The sequence below is a fragment of the Myotis nattereri genome (assembly GCF_964212035.1).
Source record: "Myotis nattereri genome assembly, chromosome: 5".
NCBI classification, from domain to species: Eukaryota; Metazoa; Chordata; class Mammalia; order Chiroptera; family Vespertilionidae; genus Myotis; species Myotis nattereri.
The window spans coordinates 10,915,898-10,929,228 of NC_138080.1; the positions used below are offsets into that span (position 1 = coordinate 10,915,898).

At 52.9% G+C, this 13,331-nt stretch overlaps 1 protein-coding gene across 3 annotated transcripts in view; it reads left to right on the forward strand.

Annotated features, from left to right (window-relative positions):
- Window positions 1-6,179: 6,179 nt before the first annotated feature.
- Window positions 6,180-13,331, forward strand: part of CERS4 (ceramide synthase 4) — a 28,162-nt gene continuing 21,010 nt past the window's right edge. The window contains exon 1 of one of the 3 annotated variants that reach the window (XM_081090723.1): window positions 6,180-6,389. The gene's annotated coding sequence lies outside the window, so the exon portion shown is untranslated. Of the gene's footprint in view, window positions 6,880-13,331 lie in introns of all 3 variants that reach the window. The other 2 variants (XM_081090722.1, XR_013995967.1) reach the window with 2 other exon arrangements.

A 13,331-nucleotide genomic window follows, 5' to 3' on the forward strand; every position in this document is an offset into this window, starting at 1 on the left:
ATGATTGACAATTGCTAAGATCTGGAAACAGCCCAAGTGTCCATCAGTAGATGAGTGAATAAAAGAGCTGTGGTACATTTATACCAAGGAACACTATGCAGCAGTAAAAGTTAACAATTTGTTACCCTTTGAGACAGCATGGAGGGACCTGGAGAGTATCATGCTAAGTGAAATAAGTCAGTCAAGCAAGACAAGTATTACATGATCACACTCATATGTGGAATCTAATTAACAAAATAAACTGATGATGGGAGTGGATCCAGAGACATGGATGCATGGAACAGAATGAGGAATCTCAGAGGGAAGGCAGGGAAGGAAAGTGGGAGGGAGGGGATCAACCAAAGAACTTGTATGCATATATGTGTAACCCACAGACAATAAGGGTGGTGAAGGTCTGAGGCCGAGGGGGAGGAGTGCAGGAGCAGGCTAGAGAGGGTTATTGGGGGGGAGGGGGGAAGAGGACATATGCAATACTTTCAACAATAAAGATTTTTTTAAAAAAAGAACAGAGACATGAGCTGAACCAATGGTGCAAAATATCTGGACACTAGTCCTATTTCTGGGCCTGATGAAGACAAGATAGGACTCTTGTCACATTGGCGAGAGACAGACCAACAAACACACAAAGAAAAGAGATACCCTAATCCCGTGGTCGGAAAACTGCGGCTCTCGAGCCACATGCAGCTTTTTGGCCCCTTGAGTGTGGCTCTTCTTAAGCCTTAGGAGTACCCTAATTAAGTTAATAACAATGTACCTACCTATATAGTTTAAGTTTAAAAAATTTGGCTCTCAAAAGAAATTTCAATCGTTGTACTGTTGATATTTGGCTCTGTTGACTAATGAGTTTGCCGACCACTGCCCTAACCGGTTTGGCTCACTGATAGAGCGTTGGCCTGCAGACGGAAGGGTTCCAGGTTCGATTCCAGTCAAGAGCATGTACCTTGGTTGCGGGCACATCCCCAGTAGTGGGTGTGCAGGAGGCAGCTGATCGATGTTTCTCTCTCATCAATGTTTCTAACTCTCTATCCCTCTCCTTTCCTCTCTGTAAAAAAATCAATAAAATATATTTTTAAAAAAAGAAAAAGAAAAGAAGAGGCATACAGATAGACACACAGGGATACTCCAGAGTCAGGCAGACACTTCCATACACAGGCACACATGCACCTAGAATAGATACACACCCAGACAATTACAGAGACATAAAGACACAGAATACAGAGAAACACACAGAGACCCAGCAGGCAGACAGACACATAGACACTCAGCAAGCCCTCTTTCTGAAACCTTTTTCCAACAATCCCTATTTCTTGTCTTGTCTATCTCATCGTCTCTGCCCCTAATAGATATTTACGAAGCACCCACTGTGCAGTGGGCCCTGTTCTAGGTGTTAGCATCACAGGCAATCAAAGCAGAGACCCTGCCCTTGGGGGACAGACACTGTCCAGGGAGGCTGCCAGTGCAAGGATCAATACTGAGCAAGAGGGTCCTGGCCAGGTTTTCTCAGTGGTTGCAGTTGCAGGTTCAATTCCTGGTTAAGGGCATATACCTGGGTTGCAGGTTTGATCCCTGACCCAGGTTGGGGACGCATGTGGATGGCAACCAATCAACGTGTCTCTCTCACATCGATGTTTCTCTCTCTCTCTCTCTCTCTCTCCCTCTCTCTCTCTCTCTCTCTCTCTCTCTCCCTCCTTCCCTCCCTCCCTCCTTCCCTTCTACTCTCGCTAAATAAATCAATAGGAAAAATATCCTCATGTGAGGGTTAGGGTTAAGTAAACAAATTTTAAAAAATACTGAACAAGAGGCAGGAGGACTGGGGAGCCATCATGGGGATGGCAAGATGGAGGAGCTGGGGGCCTTTGACTAAAGGCCCAAGGAAGTGAGTGAGGGGACTTTGCAGGCATGCAGGAAGAGCGTTCCAGGCCGAGGGAACAGCCAGTGCCGAGGCCTTTCCAGTCCCCATTCTTTCCCTCTAATCCCCTCCCCTAGTTTCTACTCAGGCCATTTAGAAGGGGAAGGGACAGGACAGGCAAATGGAGAAAGTGATCCCTCCAGGTGTCAGCCCCCTGGTGGGCCTGGTCACCTTCCATTCCACAGATGGAACACCACAGGCTCAGAGAGGCTGTGTGACACACTTGAGGTCACAGCACAAATGGGGCCCAGGTCTATCCGAACTGGGGGCCTCTGACTTCAGGGAGTAGATTCACCCCTATTGAGGGCAGGAATTTTTTTTTCCAATTACAGTTGACATTCAATATTATATTAGTTTCAGGTGTACATCATAGTGGTTAGACATTTATATAACTTACAAAGTGATCCCCCAATAAGTCTAGTACCCACCTGGCACCATAAATTGTTATTATGATATTATTGACTATATTTCCTATGCTATATATTATATTCCTATGAGTATTTTTAACTACTAATTTATACTCTTTAATCTCTTTACCTTTTTCACCCAGTCCCCAGTCCCCCACCCATCTGGCAACCATCAAACTGTTTTCTGTATCTGTGAGTTTGTTTCTGTTCTGTTTGTTCATTTATTTTACTCTTTAGATTCCAAGGGCAGGAATCTTGATTGGCAAAGTCTGGGATAGACAGGATAGGCCATGGGACAGCAGACACTTGCCCTGCATGATGCACTGGAGTGTGAGTTACTTAACTGGATAGATACTGCAGGGCCCAGAGAGGCAGTAACAGACAGACATTCAGGGCTTCAGTCCCCAACCCTCCAGAACAGGAGAGCATCAGCCCTGGAGAGGGGGCCAGCCCAGAGCGGTGATAATTTGGAAAATGAGTCAACTTGGGAAGGGAGAGGGGTCTGATAGTAGAAGCAGGACTGTGAATAGGGGCCTCAGCTTCTGTATGAGTCTCCTATGGCTACAATAACAATCATCACAATGTGTTATCTAATAGTTCTAGAGATCAGAGGTTCAACAGGGGTCTCACTGAGATAAAAATCAAGCTGTCTGCAGGCTTTGGTCCTTCTGGCGGCTCGAGGGGAGAACAGTCTGTGCCTCTTGCAGCTTCTAGAGCAGTGGTTCTCAACCTTCCTAATGCCGCGGCCCTTTCAAACAGCTCCTCATGTTGTGACCCAACCATAAAATTATTTTCATTGCTACTTCATAACTGTAATTTTGCTACTGTTATGAATCGTAATGTAAATATCTGATATGCAGGATGTATTTTCATTGTTACAAACTGAACATAATTAAAGCATAGTGATTAATCACAAAAACAATATGTAATTATATATGTGTCTTCTGATGGTCTTAGGTGACCCCTGTGAAAGGGTCGTTCGACTCCCCATAGGGGTCTCGACCCACAGGTTGAGAACCGCTGTTCTAGAGGCTTCCTGCATGCCGTGGCTCATGGTCCCTTCCTTCATTTTCAAAGTCAGCAGCATAGCATCTTCTAGTCTCTCTAACCCTCCTGCCTCTCTGTCATAGGACATGGGCCCATCTGGATAATCCAAGATCATCTCCCCATCTCCAGATCCTTAAAATCAAATCTGCAAAGACCCTTTTGCCATATAAGGTCACATAGTCACAGGTTCCAGGCATTAGGACTCATGGACATCACTGGGTAGCTATTTTCCACCTATCATAGGGTCGGAGTCCACAGTCCAGCTTCCAGGCCTGGCCATGATGGCCCCAGGGTCTGAAAATGGACCATGTGGCTGGGACAAGCGGACTGACAAGCAGTAGGGACAAGGAGATCTTCTGGGAGCCACCTGGATCCAGGCCATCAGCCTCCTCCATCCCCCCTCCTTGTTCCTGTGAAGCCCTGGGAGGGAGGAAGAGGAGGCAAGGAGCTCATTCTCTCCCCTCAGGTCTGAGCTCTGGGCTTTCCTAGGTCCCCTCCCACAACACCCCACACTGAGCTGGCCGGGCCAGCTTAGAAACAGCCCCATTTCCCCATTCCCACTAACCAGGCCCTGGCCTTCCCTGAATTCCCCCAAACCCTGACCATTTTATCTTTAAATCCCTCTGGCGTCCCTCCTTTCATTCTGTCTGCAACCTCCATATCAGGCCCCAGCTGCTCTCACTGCCCACTCATTTTAAATCTGACCTGCCTGAGTCTAATTTTAAATTGTGCCTCGCCCTAGCCAATTTGACTCAGCGGTTCTCAACCTGTGGGTCGCGAACAATGAAAATACATCCTGCATATCAGATATTTACATTACGATTCATAACAGTAGCAAAATTACAGTTATGAAGTAGCAACAAAAATAATTTTATGGTTGGGGGTCACCATAACATGAGGAACTGTATTAAAGGGTCGCGGCATGAGGAAGGTTGAGAACCACTGACCCTCCAATCCAGCTTCTCTCAGAGAGTCGGCCTGCGGACTGAAAGGTCCCGGGTTTGATTCCAGTCAAGGGCACATGCCTGGGTTGCAAGCTTGATCCCCAGTAGGGGGCGTGCAGGAGGCAGCCAGTCAATGGTTCTCTCTCATCATTGATGTTTCTATCTCTATCTCCCTGTCCCTTCCTCTCTGAAATCAATAAAAATATGTTAAATAAATAAATAAATTGTGCCTCTCCAGAGAGAGCCTTTGAGGGCCTTTCAACACTGGCCCCAGCCTACTGTCCTCTCCTCATTCACTTCCAGACCCTGACTCAGCTTAATCCCTACCTACTCATTTCTCTGAGGTCACCTCCTCCTCCAGGAAGCACGCTCATGGAAGGGGGATGGGGGACCAGGAAAAGGAGAGTACCTCCCACCTGAAATCTTCCCCTGGCTCTGGCTCACCCCATCCTCTTTGGAGGGCCTCTCGCTGCACTTCACCCAGAATCTGCCACTTGTCCCCATTCAGGGGAGTCATCCACATGACCGTCCTGTTCTGAGCAGCCCTGTGCAAGGCATGTGGTACAGGACAGTTCCTAGGGGCCACAACTGAGAACAGTTTCCTTGCAAAGACGTTCTTGGCTGGAGGGGAAGAGAATGAGTGCAAGTGGAGGGTGGGGCAGAAGTGGAGGTGGGGGGTCTTTGGAGGGGACTGAGGCCTGAGGGGGATAGTGAAGGGGGCAGCAAATGCAAGGCCAGAAGCTGGATTGGAGGGCCGGGTTCTTCCAAGGCCTCTGCACCACCCCCCTCCACTTTCTATGTGTGGAAATCAAATATCAGCGACCCAAAGCAACTTGCCTAGGGGCCCCACAGCCCAGAAAATGAGGATTCCCCCCCACCTCCCGGGATCTGCTTCAGGGAGAGGCTTTTGTCCAAAGGTGAGGCTACTTCCCCAGATAACGCGGGCTGGCCAGCGGCTCTGGAACCCCCTGGCCTCCAACTGGCAACAGCTGGACCCTGAGTGCCAGGTGAGCCTCAGGTGTGCAGAGAAAACTGGATTGTCCTCCATTCACACTTTAGCTTCCAGCTGCCAAGAGGGGGCCCAGCACCTTCCTCTGTTGCCCTCTGCTGGGCTACCTGACCCTTACACCCCACCCAACCGCGACCTTTTATTTTTTTCTCAAACTTCTTAAATTTATTGAGACTTGTTTTGTGTCCTAACATGTGGTCTATCCTAGAAAATGTTCCGTGTGCACTTGAAAAGAATGTATATTCTCCTGCTTTGGGGTGGAATGCTCTGCCGATATCAGTTTAGTCCATCTGATCTAGTGTGTTATTTAAGGCTGCTGGTTCCTTGCTGAGTTTATGTCTGGAAGATCTATCCACTGAGGGCAATGGGGTGATCAAATCTCCTACTGTGACTCCAACCCGTAGACTTTGCCCGGCTGCCCTCCACGCCTCCCAGCCTCTAGAATGGCCTCTGGGCGCGCCTGGGCCGCACGCGCCACGAACTGGACCCACATGGCCTGCGAGCTGGGACAGGACCCTAGACTCCAGGTACCGAGGCGGCCTCTGAGGCCGGAGGCGGCGTCTGGGCCTCCTCTGCAGCGCCCAGTCGCGCGCTTCGGCAGATCAGGGCGCCTCCGAGTGTTGGCAGGTGCACGGGTCAGAGCCGGGCCAGAGCGGGCTCCGGCGGGGGCCGGGGTACGAGTGGCGGACGCAGGAGAAGCAGGGGGCCAGGCTGAGCGCGCGGCGTACTGGGCCGTATTCAGAGGCGAGCGGCAGGTTCCGGCGAGAAATCTGAGGCTGGACCGCAGCCAAGAAAGCCTCGGGGCGGGGCCGGCGGCGGGGAGGGTCTGCGGCCGCCCGCGGGCGGGAGGGAAGTGGCCGGTTGCCGAGAGGGAGCCGAGCGCCGCCAGGATCCAGCGTCCCGCCGCCCCCGCCCCCAGCCCCGCCCTTCCAGGCCCCGCCCCGCACCCCCTCCAGCCTTTTCCCGCGGCCCCAGCCGGCGCCGTGCCGAGTCCGGCTACCTGGTGCTCCCTGCGTGTTTCTCTGTTTGGCGTGCGGACCCCAACCCGGTGAGCTCGGCCGCCCGCCCCCCAGGTAAGCGAACCTCCCGCGCCCAGAACGCCGTCCCAAACGCCACCCTCGCGGCCAGCGCCCGCCCCTCCTCCACAGCCATGGCGGCCCCGGCCCGGCCCCCACGTGACTCAGTTCGGCCCCCCAGCGCCCTGCCCGGACGGCCTCTTGGGGCTTCCCATCTGGTCCCAGGCCCGGGCTGCCTCCCCGAGAGAGCCCTGCTCCCTGGAGGGCCCCGGCGCCGCGCGCTCCCGGGGATGCGGCTGCGACGCGGGCGGGAAGGACTGGGGCAGCCTGGCACCGTGACGCCAGGGAATCGCTGTGGACGCGGGGAGCGCTGCGCGAGTGTCGGTCCCTCCCCCGCGAACCCATCCGGAGCGACTCCCGGGTGCCCCCGACGTGCCCGAGTTGGGGGTGCAGCCGGGGCCGCAGAGGCTGCTAGGAGCCGCGTAAACAGATACCGACCGTTCTGGCCCCTGCTGAGTGCGGGGAAGACTACGCATCAGGCGATGGGGTAAGTCAGGTCAGGGAGGGCTTCTCGGAGCAGGTACCGTCCGGGCCGGAGCAACCAGCCACGAGGGCTTCTTGGGCCCAGGAAACGGCAAGATTCTGAGGTAGGGCCCAGCCTGGTGTGTCTGCAGGGCGGAACAGAGCCAGCGTGGCTGAAGCGCGGGGATTGCAAGTGGGAGAGGTTGGCCCGGGCCTCGAAGATGGGTGGCAGGAGTGTGTGGTTTCCATTTTCAAGCCTGTGGGGTCCCCAGAAGGCTTAGAACAAAGTGGGTGCGGTAGTCTTAAGAAGATCCAGCAGCTGCTGTGGGCAGAACAGAGGGGAGGAGGCTGCTGCTTGCGGCCGGGCTGGCAGGGTGGTGGAAACTAGGTGAATTGGGGGTTAATTTTGTCAGAACATCATTATCTCCTCCCTGCTCAGAAGTGGGGCATGAAGGAAAGTGCCCAGAGGAGATTGCTGGCTTGGGCAGCTGGGAGTGCGGAGGGGCCTTTCATGGCTGGGATGGGGAAACTGAGGGGAAAACGTGTGTGGGGGTGGAGGAGGGGCCTGTTTTGGCCAAGGCTGATTTGCAAAACCTATGAGAATGCCACCTGATGGGGGAGCCCAGGCAAGGTCCCAAGCAACTGAGCCCCAGCTGGCCCCATGGAGGCGGCCTGGATCTGTTGCATGGGGCCATCTGAGTTAGAAATTCTAGAGGATGGGGCTGTCTTTGAAGCTCCTTGCATCCCCACCTCAACTCAGTCCCCTTCCAAGAGCAGCTGCTGTGAATAAACCAGTGAGTGCCCTAGAGCCTCACTCAACACACCTGGGTACCACAGGCCTGGGCAGACTGCAGGGAGGAGGCTCTCAGGACCTTCCTTGCCTGCCCTCCTAGCTCCCAGCAAAGACATCTTAGTGGAGAGGGAAGAGGCAGTGAAAATAAGCTGGGAGCCTTGGTCCTTGAACTGGCCTTTTGGCCACAGGGAAAGTTTCTGAGCTTCAGTTTGCCCATCTGCAAAATGGGTCAGCAGTTCCTATCCCTGGGAGGGTCGGAGGTCAAAGGAAGCCTTGGCTAGGAAAGGGCTTGGCCATCCCAGTGGCAGCCTCATGACTAGGGGGAGATGGGGAAGACTCCAGTGCCAGTGGAAGTTCACAGCCCTATGAGCCTCCATTTCTTGTTCTGAGAAATGGGAGTGGGAGTTCGTAACTGCACCCATCTCCAGACCCAGGGCCATTTGCAGATTGAGTCAGGCATGCAAAGTGTTTAGTTGGCCCAGTGCCTGGCATGGAGTGAACACTGGCACAGGAGCTGCTAGGATGACTGTAGTTGGTGGGGGTGGGGGGTTGGGGGAGCAGGCCTTGGTTCACTCCTCCCACCTCCCACTACCCCTGGGACACCCACAGGAAAGCAGGCATGGGGTGGCGAGGCAAGGTTCTCTCTTATCCAGGCACTGCAGGCTGTCCCCTTTCCTGCTGTGGTTGTCTGGAAGTTGCCACAGACCAGGTCCTGCCAGTTTGAGGTCAATGCCCTCAGGCTAGTGACTTCACTTCCTTTGTGCTTCAGTTTCTTCCTTGCAAAATGGGAATAATAACAATCATCACTTCAGAGATGAGCACATTGTCCAGCTCATAGGCCATAAGCATCTGATAAAATAGAATGCCTGGGGGTAGGGGACCAGAGGAGTGAGCTGATTCAGCCTGGGGAGGGGTCAGGAAAGGCTTCTTGGAGGAGGTGGCTGTTGGACTCATTAGTAAGGATGATTAAGAGTTAATGGGAAGAGCCGAACCGGTTTGGCTCAGTGGATAGAGCATCGGCCTGGGCCTTCGGACTCAAAGGTCCCGGGTTCGATTCCGGTCAAGGGCATGTACCCTGGTTGCAGGCACATCCCCAGTGGGGGGCGTGCAGGAGGCAGCTGATCAATCTCTCTCATCAATGTTTCTAACTCTGTCCCTCTCCCTTCTTCTCTGTAAAAAAATCAATAAAATATATTTAAAAAAAAAAAAGAGAGTTAATGGGAAGAGGGAGAGAAAAAAAAAGAAGAGTTAATGGGCAGAGACCAGTGAGCTAAGTTGTGGAGGGGAGGAACTGCAGGGTACATGGGAGTTGCTGCCTGCAGGAGCCAGCATGGAGGCAGGCACGCTGCACTGGTCCAGATCATGATGGAGCTGGACCAGGTGGAAGCGTGGCTGTGTGAGAAGTAAGTGGGTGGGTCCAGGGCAGATTTGCAGTTGGATAGGATGCAGAAGCTGCTGCGTGGGAAGCAGGTTCAGGTACAAGTTAGCAATCTGTTTCTGTGGTGCTACTGGCGGTCCAGGTGGAGGTGAGATGCGGCTGGGTGCAGGCAGGCTTTGGAGAAGCAAGCCTGGAGCTTGGGACACATACCCACCTTGGGTGGGGGCGTGGAGTTTGGGGAGAGGGTGGAAGGAAATCAGGAGTGGGTGACAAGTCAAAAGCCAAAGGAGCCCTCGCTGGTTTGGCTCAGTGGATAGAGCGTCAGCCTGTGGGCACATGCCCGGGGTGCGGGCTCGATCCCCAGTAGGGGCCTGCAGCAGGCAGCCAATCAATGATTCTCTCTCATCACTGATGTTTCTATCTCTCTCCCTCTCCCTTCTTCTCTGAAATCAATAAAAATATATTTAAAAAATAAAGCCGAAGGAGCAAGGGCTTCAAAAAGGAGAACGAGCCGGCCGGTGTGGCTCAGTGGTTGAGCATTGAGTAGGAGTTCACAGTTGGATTCCCGGTTAGGGCACGTACCGGGTTTTCTGGCTGGATCCAGTGGGGGCGTGTGGGAGGCAGCCGATTAGCGATTTCATCATTGCTGTTTCTCTCTCTCTCTCTCCCTTCCTCTCTCTGAAATCACTAAAAAAAAATTTTTTTAAAGGACGAAGCCATGTTTCTCAATCCCCTGCTTCTAATCCCTCCCTTGGCAGGGTCTTACTCCCTTATTTGTTTGCCTTTTTTACCCCCTCCCCCCCCCCCCAAGCCTTTCAGAATGGGCTTTTTATTGCCACCCTTGAAGCTGCACCTGAATCTGCACCTCAGACCCAATCTCTCTCTGACCGCAGTGGCAAAGAGGAGGCCTTGCCCCTCCCTATCTTGATTTTATACCCTTGTTATATGATGCCCTCACACCAGTTCAGTGCGGACTGAACCAGCAGGAGTTTGGCTTTTTCCCCGCCCTCCTGGGCTTTCAAAACCATATTTTGGCCCAAGTCCTAGTATGTGTATCTGAGTACGGGTCCCCTGCCAGCCATGCCTGGCTTTCTCCCCCTCCCACCTTCATTCAGCCTATACTTCGAAAGTCCCTGCACTGGGAGACAGTGGAGACTAGTAGTGAACAAAGTAAAATCTCCCCCCTCCCATGGAACTGATGTTCTGGGAGGACGGAAGGAGGAAGATGGTAAGAAGAGACCTGAAGGATGAGAAGGAGCCAGTCAGATTGGGGATGGGTGGGCATCTGAAGGAAGAGCATTCAGGCAGAGGGACCAGCATGGTCAAAGTTCCGAGGCAGGACCAGGCCTGGCATGTTAGAGGTAGTGAGGGGGCTGGTGTGGCCGGAGCAGAGTGAGCGAGGGGGAGAGTGGAGCAGATGAAGAGACAGGCTCTCGGGTGCAACAGCAGACCCTGGAGTGTCCTTGCTCCAGGACTGCTTTGCGGTTTGCAGGGAGGGGGTATTGCTTTGGTACTTTGTCCCTTGTGTGCACTGGTCATTCTGCTCTGAAGTCCTGGAACCCTGCAGGCTGAGGGGACTGACAGGAGGGAAGCCCACCCCCTTCTCCCTGCACTTGTGGGGCTCAGCTGACCTGGGAGACCCTGGAGGGGCTAGAGGGAGTGGAGGAAAGTAGCCAGGGGAGGGTAATGATGGGGGACGTGGGGGGCTGGGGCGCCGGCACTGGTGGCTGGCCTGCAGGCCAGGCGGGTTGTACAGGGCTCAGAGCTGGGTGTTAAGGTAGGATGCTCTCAAAAAGGTGATCAGAGCCCTAAGGGACACAGGGATGACAGGCAGGGGTCTGACTGCGCCTTCAGGACAAGCAGCAAAAACCGAGGCAGGCCCTGAGGATGGCCCTGCCACCAGCCCAATCACTCCCTTTCCAGGTTGAGGAAAAGGGCACCCTTCCCCCCCTCAACCCACACTCACACACAGACCCTATGAAAGGCCTGGTCATCTGGGCCTGGTGACCCTCCACACTCCCATCCGTCACCCAGATATTCCCCAAACCCCTCCGGCTTCAGAGGCTTTGGACACATGGACCCTGGAACCTTAATCGGAGCCAAGACACACCATGGTTGGGACTATTCCCTCCACCACCCCCATCACCCTCCAAAATGGGGATGGGTGCACCTAAGAGCAGCTCCCTTGGGCCCTGGCTCAGCCATGGCAGTGATCCTGGCAGGTGCCATGGGACCACAGTTGGGGCAAGGAGGTCAGGCTAAACTATTGAGATGGCAGGGTACAGGGAGCTTGAGTGACAGGAGAGAGCAGGCAGGACAAGCTCTGGAGATGTCTGCCTCTGAGTCTCATTTCTCCATCTGAGATATTGCTTAGATATTGGCTGTCACTTCCCTACCTTCACCTCGCCTCTTCCCCTTCTCTCCTCTGTTCCAGCCCCATCACTCAGGGCCTTTGCACAAGCTGTTCTAGCTGCCTAGAATGTTCTGTCCCCGTGGCTTCCTTCCTCGCCTCTTTCGTTCAAATATCTTGTCAGAGAGGCCTTCCTGACCTTCCTGTTTAACATTGCAGCCCTTACTGATCAACTCCTGGTCCTTTTTCCTTCCTTATTTTTCTCTCTACTACCTGACATCATGAAACAAATTAATAAAATATATGTTGTTTGCCATCTCCACTCCCACCCTTTAGAGCTGAGGTTCTGGATGTGGTGGGAATCCTGTGGTAGTCAGTACCCTGCTGGCCCCCCAGTGTACAGCCAGCACCTGGCACACAGTCCGCACCCAGTACATGTTTGTGAAAGGATGACAGGCCTCCCGGGTACCTCCTGAGAGGCTTGGCTTGGAAGGGGAGGGACTCGGGGGAGGGTGCGTAGGGTGTCAGGCTCTGGAGACAGGTGGGCTTAGATTCAAATCCCAGCTTTCCACTTTCCAGCCTGTGTCTCAGTTTCCCCATCTGCAAAATACACACTACAGAAACTCCTGGCACTGGACACCTGCTGTAGCTCTCTGGGGTCCTGGCTGGAGATTGGAAAAAGCTGGGGGCAAGTCAGACCAGGGAGAGGACACTTCATACATTCCCACATAGTCCTAGGATTTTCAAGACATGTGTTGAGAGTAGGGGGGTTACTTTAGGTAGTCTGAGCCTCTCTGAGGAGGTCATATGTATGTTGTTGTTGTTTTCTCTTCATAGATTGTTTATCTTTTGCTTTTGGATACAAAGGAAACGTTTCATAGACCATTTTCCAGGACAAATGCATGGACCTTTAGGATGTGAGATAGCAGTACCATTTTCCAAATGGCTTATTTCTGATGATCAAGTCCAGTTTCCCCTCCACTGTGGAGTGCCCGGTTTTCTCAGGCGCTAAGAGCCTCTGGACTGCAAGATCATATGGTGGTTCTTGGAGGAGGGGTCAGGTTGCTCACACACATGCCTCCTCGGTGTAGTTCTTCTCGTTGCCAAAGTAGCCATTCTGAATTTTGAAACTTGCCCTTTTTCACACCACAAAATTCACATGACTCTATAGAAGTATTCAAATTGGTGGAGTAGTATGTGTTTATTGGATCTAAGAGCCTTATCTCAGTAACACAGAAAAAGACCTCTTCCTTGCGGCCTGGGTTGTTCCTGGATTTAAAGCTGGCTCTGAGGGTTCAGGGTTTCCAGAACATTCTCCAGGGATACAGGAAGAGTATTGATGCAATAAGAGAGATGCTTGCAGTGATGTCTGCATTGAGACAGGAGTGAGACAGAAGGGCTGTAACTGTTCACCTGGGTCAACCATATTCATCCAGGACTCAAGTGAGCATAGCCCATTGAAATTTTAGAAATAGGTATAAAAACTATGCCTCAGGACCTTCAGAATTTAGCCAGGAATGAATGTCATCTTGTTTTCACTATGTTTTATGCCCACTGTCTGCACATGACACTACGGCTGGCTTTCTCTTAGCGTGTGTGGGGCAATCTGAAAATGAATGTACTTGAAGAAAAAAGTGAGCCTTTGGGGCCCTGGCTGGTGTACTCAGTGGTTAGAGCATCAGGCCATGGACCAAAGGGTTGCAGGTTCAATTTCCGGTCAAGAGCACGTGCCTGGGTTGCGGGTTCAACCCCCTATCCCAGTCAGAGTGTGTGGGAGGCAACCAATCGATGTGTCTCTCCCCTCTCCCTCTCCACTCTCTCTAAAAACAAATGGAATTAGGAAAAAAAAGTGAGCCTTTGGAAGGAGATTGGTGGGTGTGTAATCACACAGGTGGGGCAGGGATGGGAGAAGTGGGGAGGATTGAGACGAGCTAAGTTGCGTTCCAAGGCCCGGGG